Source organism: Macaca mulatta, chromosome 1 (genome assembly GCF_049350105.2).
Source record: "Macaca mulatta isolate MMU2019108-1 chromosome 1, T2T-MMU8v2.0, whole genome shotgun sequence".
In the NCBI taxonomy this organism is placed as follows: Eukaryota; Metazoa; Chordata; class Mammalia; order Primates; family Cercopithecidae; genus Macaca; species Macaca mulatta.
The window spans coordinates 207,389,448-207,400,660 of record NC_133406.1 but is presented as its reverse complement, the minus strand read 5'-3'; the positions used below and the strand labels follow the sequence as shown (position 1 = coordinate 207,400,660).

General features: G+C 46.2%; 1 long non-coding RNA gene across 1 annotated transcript; it reads right to left on the bottom strand.

Moving 5' to 3' along the window:
* Positions 1–2,080: 2,080 nt before the first annotated feature.
* LOC144334453 (uncharacterized) lies at positions 2,081–9,471 on the bottom strand. The gene is made up of 3 exons (XR_013404275.1): positions 9,067–9,471; positions 4,736–5,051; positions 2,081–2,838 (listed from the first exon to the last, which is right to left on the bottom strand). It is a non-coding gene; the product is annotated as an uncharacterized LOC144334453 (long non-coding RNA).
* Between the last annotated feature and the right edge of the window lie 1,742 nt (positions 9,472–11,213).

Here is an 11,213-nt window from a genome sequence, read left to right as displayed (position 1 = left end):
GCTAATTAGTGATGCTGAGCATTTTTCATCTGGGTGATAGGTGCACTAAAATCTCAGAAATCACCACTGAAGAACTTAACCAAACACCATCTGTTCCCCCAGAAACTGTTGAAATAAAAACAAATAAAATATAAAAGAAAATCAAGTTTCCCAAATTTTTTTCCCAAAAAAAATTTGGATTACAGAAAAGAAAGAAAAACTATAAACAACAAAAAAATAAAAATAAAAAGTTTCTGCATAGCAAAAGAAACCATCAACAAAGAGAAGAGACAAGCAAAGAATGGCAGAAAATATTTGCGAACTACCCATCTGATAAGGGATTAATAACCAGAATATAGGAGGAGCTCAAACAACTTTATAAGAAAAAATCTAATAATCCAGTTAAAACATGGGCAAATTGTTTGGATAGACATTTCTCAAAAGAAGACATACAAATGGCAAACAGGCATATAAAAAGTGTCCAACGTCATTGATCATCAGAGGCATGCAAATCAAAACTACAATGAGATATTTCTCAGCCCAGTTAAAATGGCTTATATTCAAAGGACAAGCAGTAACAAATGCTGATGAGGATGTGGAGATAAAGGAACCCTCATACACTGTTGGTGGGAATGTAAATTAGTACAATCACTATGGAGAAACAGTTGGAGGTTCTTCAAAAAACTAAAAATTGAGCTACCATATGACTCAGCAATCCCACTGCTGGGTCTATACCCAAAAGAAAGGAAATCAGTGTATTGAAGAGATATCTGCATTCCTATGTTTGTTGCACTGTTCATAATAGCCAAGATTTGGAAGCAACTTAAGTGTCCATCAGCAAATGATTGAATAAAGAAAATGTGGTACTTATACACAATGGAGTGCCACTCAGCCATAAAATGGAATGAGATCCAGTCATTTGCAATGACACAGATGGAACTGGAGGTCATTATGCTAAATGAAATAAGCCAGGCACAGAAAGACAAACATTGCATGTTCACACTTACTTTTGAGGTCTAAAAATCAAACAATTGAACTCATGGGGAGAGAGAATAGAAGGACAGTTACCAGAGGCTAGGGGGGTTGTGGAGGAGGTTGGGATGGTTAGTTCATACAAAAAAATAGGAGGAATGAATAAGACCTAGTATTTGATAGCACAACAGGTGACTATAGTCAATAATAGTTTAATTGTATACTTTAAAATAACTAAAAGAGTATACTTGGCCAGGCGCAGTGGTTCATGCCTGTAATTCCAGCACTTGGGGAGGTTGAGGCAGGCAGATCACTTGAGGTCAGGAGTTTGAGACTAGCCTGGCCAACGTGGTGAAACCCTGTCTCTACTAAAAATACAAAAATTAGCCAGGCATGGTGGCAGGCACCTGTAATCCCAGTTACTTGGGAGACTGAGGCAGGAGAATTGCTTGAACCCAGGAGGCAGAGCGTACAGTGAGCCGAGATTGTACCACTGCACTCCAGTCTGGGTGACAGAGGGAGACTCTGTCTCAAAAACAAACAAACAAACAAACAAACAACAAAAGAGTATACTTGGATTGTTTGTAACACAATGGATAAATACTTGAAGGGATAGATACCCCATTTTACAAGTTGTGATTACATATCACATGCCTGTATCAAAATATCTCATGTACCCCATAAATATATACACCTACTATGTACTCAAAAACATTAAAATAACAAAAAAAAAAAAAAAGAAAAAAAATAGAGGACAGAATGGGGCCACAAGCTGAGGAATATGAGGCCTCTAGAAGCTGAAAAAGCCAAGGAAGTGGATTCTCCCCTCAAGCCTCCAGAAGAATGCCCATTTTGGACTTTTGACCTCCAGGGCTGGGAGAGAATAAATTTATATTGCCTTTAGCCATTACATTTGTGGTAATTTGTTATAGCAGCAATAGCAAACTAATACATCCAGTTATTATTAGGTCTCTCAAACATATTAGGGACTCAGTAAATAGTAGCTGAATGAATAAAGGAGTCTGAAATGAACAACAGAATTCAGCAGAGGATCTGAGGAATGGAGGTGGGTTGTGGCTCTGGGTCCAACATCTGTATGTATCTGTAGATGTGGGGAAAAATAGCCATCTTTCTTTTTTTTTTTTTTTGAGACGGAGTCTCGCTCTGTCGCCCAGGCCGGAGTGCAGTGGCGAGATCTCGGCTCACTGCAAGCTCCGCCTCCCGGGCTCACGCCATTCTCCTGCCTCAGCCTCCCGAGTAGCTGGGACTACAGGCGCCTGCCACCACGCCCGGCTAATTTTTGTATTTTTAGTAGAGACGGGGTTTCACCGTGTTGGCCAGGATGGTCTCCATCTCCTGACCTTGTGATCCGCCCACCTCGGCCTCCTAAAGTGCTGGGATTACAGGCGTGAGCCACCGCACCCGGCCGCCATCTTTCTAGATAATGTACCACCTCAGGACTTAAGCAATTCTGCTGTGGTTCTCCTCTAAGGGGACGCAGATCAGTTTCTCTATCCTTTTTGGAATAAAAAGGCAAGGTCCAGGATCAGGGTCCCAGGCGTTGATTTGCGAGGGGTGGCAGGCAGCAGTCGTGCAGAACTTGAAGAAACAGCCTAGAGCAAGTGGTGCCACATGAGCATCCACCACGTGGAGCACCAGAGTGAAGTCAAAGGCCAGCGTGGAGGAGGTGGTGCCAGCAGTGGCCCTGCCTGGCTGAGACAGTGCAGGAATCCCAAAGACACTGAGGGGCAAAGCAACCTTGTGATGGTTCTGAGTCCTGCAGTTACCTGGTTTGTGCATGTGGCAATACTGAGCTAGCACGATGTGTGTCCAAACGCTATTGTGGCCTTGTTCGAATGAACGAGGTCTGTGGCCTCAAGATCAACCCTGTAATACAAAGGGAAGGAGCATGTTATGGATCATATTGTGTTCCCCCAAAAAAGATGTGTTGGAGTCCTGACTCCAGCACCTCAAAATGTGACCTTATTTGGAGGTAGAGTCTTTGCAGAGGCAATTACTTTAAAATGAAGTCATTACGGTGGACCCTAATCCAATATGATCAGTGTCCTTATAAAAAAGGGTCAATTTGAACCCAAAGCTAGGCCACATGGAGGGAAGACAATGTGCAGAGACACACGGAGAAGATGAACATTGACAAGCTAAGGAAAGAGGCCTGGAACAGAGCCTTTCCGCACAGCCCCCAGAAGGAACCGACCCTTCTGACGCCCTGATCTCACACTTCCAGCCTTCTGAACTGTGAGAGAATACATTTCTGTTGTTTAAGCCACCCAGGGAGTGGAACTTTGTTACAGCAGCCCTGGAAAACAAATGCAGAGCCATTCTCCCCTGTTGTGCTTCCTGGCACTGCACATCATCCTGGGGGCTCAGAAAGCTGTGAGGCCTGGCAGGTGAAGCACCAGGCACCCCATGGAGCAGCAGGAAGTGGCAGCTGTGCATGCCCTGCCCAGCAGCAGAGTGGGAGCAGCACACTGCCTGGGGTCCCTGGCAGCATGGCTGCAGGCATCTGCAGAGAGCAGCTGTGTGAAATCAGGCTCAGAAGGGTGGATAAGCTCCGCAGAGGAGTGTGGAGAGACCCTGGGGGTCAGCAATGCAGCAGTGCTACTGTGGGAATGGACTTGCTTTTAGCACAAGTGAGACCTGCCCTGGGAACCCATAAAACTTGGTAAGGGCTGGGCGTGGTGACTCAAGCCTGTAATTCCAGCACTTTGGGAGACCGAGGCGGGCGGATCATTTGAGTTCAGGAGTTCGAGACCAGCCTGGCCAACATGGTGAAACCCTGTCTCTACTAAAAAAAAAAAAAAACACAAAGATTAGCCAGGCCTAGTGTCAGGTACCTGTAATCCCAGCCACTTGGGAGGCTGAGGCATGAGAATCACTTGAACCCAGGAGGCGGAGGTTGCAGTGAGCCAAGATCGCGCCGCTGCACTCCAGCCTGGGAGATAGAGCGAGACTCTGTCTCAAAAACAAAAAAACAAAAACACACAAAACACAAAAAACAAAACTTGGTTGGGACACTTTCCAGGGGGCTGGAGATGATCTGATTACTGAAAATTGTTTTCACAAACTCCCACAGATTGTCCCGACCCCTCCTCCCCTCTCCTCCTCTCCTCCTCTCCTCCCTCTCCATCAGCCGCTGGAGGTAGCACCTCTCCTCCTCCTTCTCCCATATTCTGGGACGTCAGTGCTCAAAGTCACCGTGCCCTGCATATTTCTGGGAGTGCTCTCCCCCTACCCCCAGATCTCAAGCCTTTAGGGAAGTGGAAAGAAACTCTTCCCACAAGAAGGTTTTGGATCCTGTTTTAGATGAGACTGGCTGAAGTGAGGCCCAGAGGAGAGGAAGGAGGTGCCTGGGAATTGAGGTTCTGGGGGGCCAGGGAGGAAAAAGTGGTTTAGACAGAAGGAACAGTATGAGAAAAGGCACAGGGGTGGAGCTGGATGCCGCATATTGAAGTTCAATGCTGTGGTAGCAAGGGATGCATGTGAGGATCTGACAGAAGATGGGCAGGAGGAAATAAGGGGCCAGATATGACTGTAGTGCCACCTGGTGCTGGAAGGAGTCAGAGCCTGGCCTGAGATGACATTCTGCTCCGGAAGAATTAACTGGAGTCACTAGTGAGTAGCTCAGGATGCCTACCAACTAATGATCCATTTCTGTAGCTGGCTTTCCAGTGTACAAACTGCTTTCGCAATTTCCCAGTGTTCTAGCTCCCTACCTCTGTATAACACACCAACCCCAAACAGCAACATCCATTTGCTCTCAGACCTGTAACCTGGGCAGGGCTTGGCAGGAGCATTTCATGTCTGTTCCATTTGGCATTTGCTGGGACAACTGGAATCACCTGAGGGCTGTCACTCACAAGTCTGGCAGTGGATGCTGGAACCTTAGCTGGGGCTGTGAGACAGAACATCTCGATGTGGCCTCTCCTTGTGGCCTGGGCTTTTTCACAACATAGTGGCTGGGTTCCCAGGGCGAGTGTCCTCAGAGTGAGAGCCAGGAGGAAGTTTTCCTAAGTTGGCCTTTGAAGTCTTCTTGTACCACCTCTGCCGCATTCCACTCATTAGCAGCTGGTCACTAAGGCCTGCTTGTGTGCAAAGGGAGAGGAATTAGACATCACCGTTTTTTAAGGGGAAAATCAAAAAATTGTGGACATGTTTTAAAAGCACCATGCCCTGTGAAGTAGGTGCTGTTATCTCTGTATTCCAGAGAGGCTGGGTGACTCACCAAGATCACACAGCCACCAAGAGGCGGATGTAGTTCTAACCACAATATACATACATGCATGCACACATGCAATGTGCCACATAATGTATACACATACATACATGTGCACACAGGTATCAAGTGCCTCCTATGCCTAGCACTTTGCATCATTTGACGCAGTCACTTGGGTATATAATAGTCGTTTTGTTTTGTTTTGTTTATTTATTTTGAGACAGGGTCTCGCTCTGTCACCCAGGCTGGAGGGCAATGATGCAATCACAGCTCCCTGCAGCCTCTATTTCCTGGGCTCAAGTGATTCTCCCACCGCAGCCTCCTGAGTAGCTGGGACTACAGGCATGCACCACCACGCCCAGCAAATTTTTGTATTTTTTTTGTAGAGATAGGATTTCACCATGTTACTCAGGCTAGTCTCAAACTCCTGGCTCAAGCAATTTACCTGCCTTGGCCTCACAAGATGCTGGGATTATAGGCATGAGGCACCACGCCTGGCCTATAACAGTCATTTTAAACTGAGTGCTTTAAAAGTTGAACTAATTCTTCTAAATCTGTTCTCCCACAGTCTTGGCATCATCCTTGGCTTCTCTTTCCTCACATCCCACGTCCAACTCATCAGCCAATGCTGTCAGTTCCATCTTCAAAATATATCCAGAATTTAACCATGTCTTAACCCCTTAATCCCAAGTCTATCACCAGGGTTCAAGCCCACATTATCTCACACCTGATTTATTCCAACAGCTCCTCAATTATCCCTCTGCTTCTGTCCTCATGCAATCACCACTATCCCCAGCAATTCTGCTCTTATCATAGCAGCCTGAATGATTCTTTGATAGTATAAACAGGCTTCTGTCACTCCTCTGATGAAAACCCTATAATGACCCCATTTCTCATACAGAATAAAAGCCAGAGTCCTGACAACAGTCTACAGGCCCCACCCTGAGTGGCTCTGACTTTATCTGCTATCCCTCTTCTGGCTCATTCCACTTTAGCTGCCCTGGCCTCCTGGCTTCCACCTCCCACCTTAGAGCCTTTGCACTTGCTGCTTCCTCTGCCAGAGAGCTGGGTGACTCCCTCTCCATTCTTCAAGCTTCTGTTCAAATGTCACCTCATTAGAGAGGTCTTCCTGGACACATTACTTAAAATTCTAACTTGATTCCTACCCTTGTTTCTCTCCATCCACCTTCATTGCTTTATTTTTCACCATATCACTCGTGATTATATTATATATTGTTTATTAACTTAAAAAATTGTCTGTTTTCTCCCATTAAAAGTAAGCTCCACAATCTCAGGGATTTTAGATGTTTTGTTCACTGCTTATTCCCCACCTAGCACAGTGCCTGGCACATTTGTTGGGTGAAATAAAAACTACAATTGTGCTTCTGTCACCTTCTCCTTATAGTTATAAAAGCTTTGATGTGTGTGTTTTGTTGCTCTAGTGATAGAGCTTTTATTATTTCCACATGATCCTCTTTAATCACTTAATGATTTGTCTTAAATTCTACTTTGTTTTCATATTATGGTTATTATTACCAAGTTATGTCTTTTTATTGTTGGAAAGACTTCAAAGAGTTTTGTTTTGTTTTAGGTTCAGAGTCATGTTATCTGCTAAGAAAATAGGGTGGGAGAACAGAGCCTCTTAATGGCCTGGAGAATTGTTTTGTCTTAGGAAAAAGTTCCTAATGTGGTGACTCATATGTAAAACCATCGGTCTTGTAGCATTAACTCATGGTTAGTAAAAACAGGCACACACATGCACACAAACAGACACATCTACAAACAACCAATCTTCCGGAATACAAAAAACAAAATCCCATCACAGGTGGGCAGAGCTTACCAGGGGAAGAGAACAGCTGTTGCAAAAGCCTTTAGGTGGAGGTGGGCGTGGCCCTTCTGATCAGCAGAGAGAAGGCCAAGTGTGTTGGGAAACAGAGAGAGAGAGAGATGGGGGCAGTTGCATGGTTATTACTCAATAACCATGAGATGGTGGGCAAGAACCGGCTCAGGGAAGGCATTGTAGGTCAGAGAAAAAAAATTATAAATGTGATGGGAAGCCATTGAAGGGCTTAAGCAAGAGAGTGCTGTGATATGGTTTATATTTTTATTTATTTATTTATTTATTTATTTATTTATTTATTTATTTATTGAGACAGAGTCTCGCTTTGTCACCCAGGCTGGAGTGCAATGGCACGATCTTGGCTCACTTCAACGTCTGCCTCCCGGGTTCAAGTAATTCTTGTGTCTCAGCCTCCCATGTAGCTGGGATTACAGGTGCCTGCCAGCACGCCTGGCTAAATTTTTTTTTTTTTGTATTTTTAGTAGAGACGGGGTTTTACCATGTTGGCCAGGCTGGTCTCAAACTCCTGACCTCAAGTGATCTTCCCACCTTGGCCTCCCAAAGTGCTGGGATTACAGGCGTGAACCACTGCGCCTGGCTACAGTATGTTTTTAAAAACTCACTCGAGATTCTGTGTGGAGGATGGGTTGCAGGGGGCAAGAATGAAAGCAGAGAAATTCAAGAGACCACTGCCATCATCCAGGCAAGAGATAATGGCCCTGTGTCCTAGGAGCCTAGCCATGGAGATGGGCAGATGTGGGCAGATTCAGGATAGGTCCTGATGTGGCATCAACAACAGGGCTAGCTGCTGGGGATGAGCAAAGAGAGGAATTGGGAATAAGTTTCAGGTTTGTGGATGGAGCAACTAAGTGGATGGTGTCATACTGTGTGCTGAAACTTCCCCTGATATGGAGACACTTGGCGGGGAGCAGGTTGGGATGGACACGGCAGGGCTGGAAATCAGGAGTTTGCTTTGACTAAGTTAACTTTGAATTGCTTGTTTGACCTCTAAGTGAAGATGACAAATAGGTAGTTGGGTATGAGTCTGGAGCTCAGGGAAAAGTCAGTGCTGATGACAGTGACTTGTAAGTTATTGGCAAATAGATGGTATTTAAAAGCCATGAGACTGGATGAGATCACTTAGGGAGAGAATGAAGAGACGAGAAGGGAGCCTAGTGTTCCCTGGGAATATGCTCATGTTTGGGCAAAGTTGAATGAGAAGCAGCAGATGAGGGAGTTAAGGTCCAGAGGCAGGCTCTGCCAGAGACCAGACCAGGGTCTAGTGGGGCAGACAGAGGTGACAAGTGACACCACAGTGAATTGGTGGAGCTTGTAATAATTCTTGGAGATCCCTGGGAATGGGAACATGGTAGGAGACCTGATTTCCTAAAGGTGGAGAGCTGAGATGATGGCTGCTTACACGTTAAAAGGAAGTGTGGCCTGCTGGCAGAGGAAACAAAAAGACATCTGAGTCATTGCTACTGCTCTTGTTATGGGTTTGTCATCCCCATCCACCAGGAGCAGGGACTCTGCCACCTTTGCCTGAGAAGTGCCCAGCTCAGAGTAGCTATGGCCTGAATGAGTGAACAGAGTGAATGTCTAACAGACCTTGTTCACATGATCTAAAGAGGGGACTCTAAATAATAAAATCTGCAGGTCAAAAGGACAAAAGATCCTGAGAAACCAGGACCAGGTGACTCCTGAGAGTCCAACCCACTAGCCCTTTTTGGGGATGGAAGAGTGGTGTGCTTTGCCGCTCCTTGAGTAAGAGAATATTTTGCTTCTCTTCCCAGGACTGTCAATAACCCCGTCATTCCCAGGCAGAGCATCTCAGCAAGCTCACAGGATAGAGTAGGAATCACATGGAGAGAGATACCCCAGCTGGCTTCTCCTTCCCTCTGAGATCCCACAGTGGATCCCCTGGGGACTGAGAGTGGGGACAGCATCAACATGTGAAGGGAGGTAAGGCAGGTCTGGGGGGTGGTAGGGGGTGGGGGATGAGTAGGACTAGATCAGGAAGGAGAGGAGCTTCTGCACCCACCTCAGCTGGCTTTTGGCTTTAGTTCAGCCTGGTGTTCCCTTGTTGTTCCTCCTCAATGGAGAGAAGAGAAGGTTGAAGTGGAGATGAGACAGTGAAACTATGGCCTGGCTGCTGGCTCCACTCCCTGGTTTCAGTCCTTCTCCAGGCCCAGCTGAATTAGGGTCCCATGAACACCCACATACTCTCCCAACAAATTCTGCCTGGGTAGTCTGAATTTCTATTTCTGGACAGAAGAGGAACCCCAACTCAGACAATAGAGTAATCCGGTTACTCTCGGCCTGGCCTCTTTCACTTCCCCAAAAGGGCTGATGCTGCTGCCTCCCTGCAGGTCTATATATAGGGAAATCTCTGAAAGTTCTGCCTGGCTGCCCCTGGCTGCATTCCCATTTGTTCTGCGGATGAATAAAAATATCTCCTTGTTCTACAGCTTTTGTTGAGACTTCTCTGCCTATTCTCATGACGTTTGGAATAACAGGAAATGAGGACACCCTTTCCTCAAGGCTGTCTGGGAATTACACCTGAAAACACCAAAGTCACAAAGGCCATGACAACAAAGGAATTTGCAGTCAAATCCCAACTGTCCCCTGGATGCCCAAATGAGGAAGTCATAACTAAGATTTTCTCACTTTTTGCAGAGGAAGAAACTGTCTCGAGGACTTTGGCCAGTCACTGTCCTTCCTTGGGCTACAGTTCTTCATCTGGAGAACTGGGGTCAGGGGGAACATGCACACAGAAACTGGGTAGTTAGGATTAGGAGAGAACGTAGCGGGGCACGCAGTATCTTCTCAACAGATGCTATTTTTATTAGTAAAAGGAATTCTGGTTAGCCAAAAAAGGGATTCTGGGAAATAAAACATTTCTGGTTATGTTGTTTAAAGTGCTTATCGGACTGGGCATGGTGGCTCACATCTGTATTCCCAGCATTTTGGGAGGTCAAGTGGGTGTATCACTTGAGGTCAAGAGTTCGAGACCAGCCTGGCCTACATGTTGAACATGTTGAAACCCCATCTCTACCAAAAAAATACAAAAATTAGCCAGACCTGGTGGTGCACACCTGTAGTCCCAGCTACTCGGGAGCCTGAGGCAGGAGAATCGCTTGAACCTGGGAGGCAGAGGCTGCAGTGAGCCAAGATCTCGCCCCTGCACTCCAGCCTGGGCAACAGAGTGAGACCCTGTTTCAAAATAAAAATAAAAATAAATACATAAAAAAGTGAATGGGAGGACGACATGCACGGATCACGAGGTCAGGAGATGGAGACCATCCTGGCTAACACGGTGAAACCCCGTCTCTACTAAAAATACAAAAAAAAATTAGCCAGGCGTGGTGGCAGGCGCCTGTAGTCCCAGCTACTTGGGAGGTTGAGGAAGGAGAATGGTGTGAACCCAGGAGGCGGAGCTTGCAGTGAGCTGAGATTGCGCCACTGCACTCCAGCCTGGGTGACAGAGCGAGACTCCATCTCAAAAAAAAGAAAAAAAAGTGCTTTTCAGGCTGTCTGGCACATAGGAAGGTGCCAAAAATGGTAGTTTTATGAAAAATACTTAGTGGTGGGACAAGGACTGAAGTGAACTCAGGCCCGTGAAAACCATTTGAATTGGTGGTGGAGCTGTGGATGAACAGTTTCTTCTTTTTATTTAGAATCCTAATATGGTTATGCAATGACATTGCTAAACACTTGTTATGAGTAGGGATTCTGTTTGCTGACCAGTTAACCACTCCTAGCAAGTGTGGTCACCTGGGTTTGTCACAAGTCTGTCCTCCAGGAGGATAAGAGCGCCTAAGTGGGACTGGGGAGCACTGAGTGTGTGGAAAAGGGGGTGGCGGAGACAGAGGGTCAGGAGCGTGTGTGAGGAGAAAGGAGCCGCTGAGCATGGAGGGAGGGGAGACAGGTGGATGGAGACAGAAAAAGAAAGGCCCCTCCAGAAGGTGGCCTGGACCAAAGCGAAGATGTCTGTTTTCATTTCATTCAATTTATTATTTTGTTTATTTGCAATGCTGGTTTCTCAGTTCTCTTTCTTCCCAGAACAGTTCTCTCTGGGCAGCCCTGGCCGGACCGCAGCATGAGAATTGATCTGACGTCAGCCTCCTTCTGTAAACTTCTCATGCTAGCCTCAGGTGAGGATGGTGCAAACCTAGTCCTCTGGGTGTG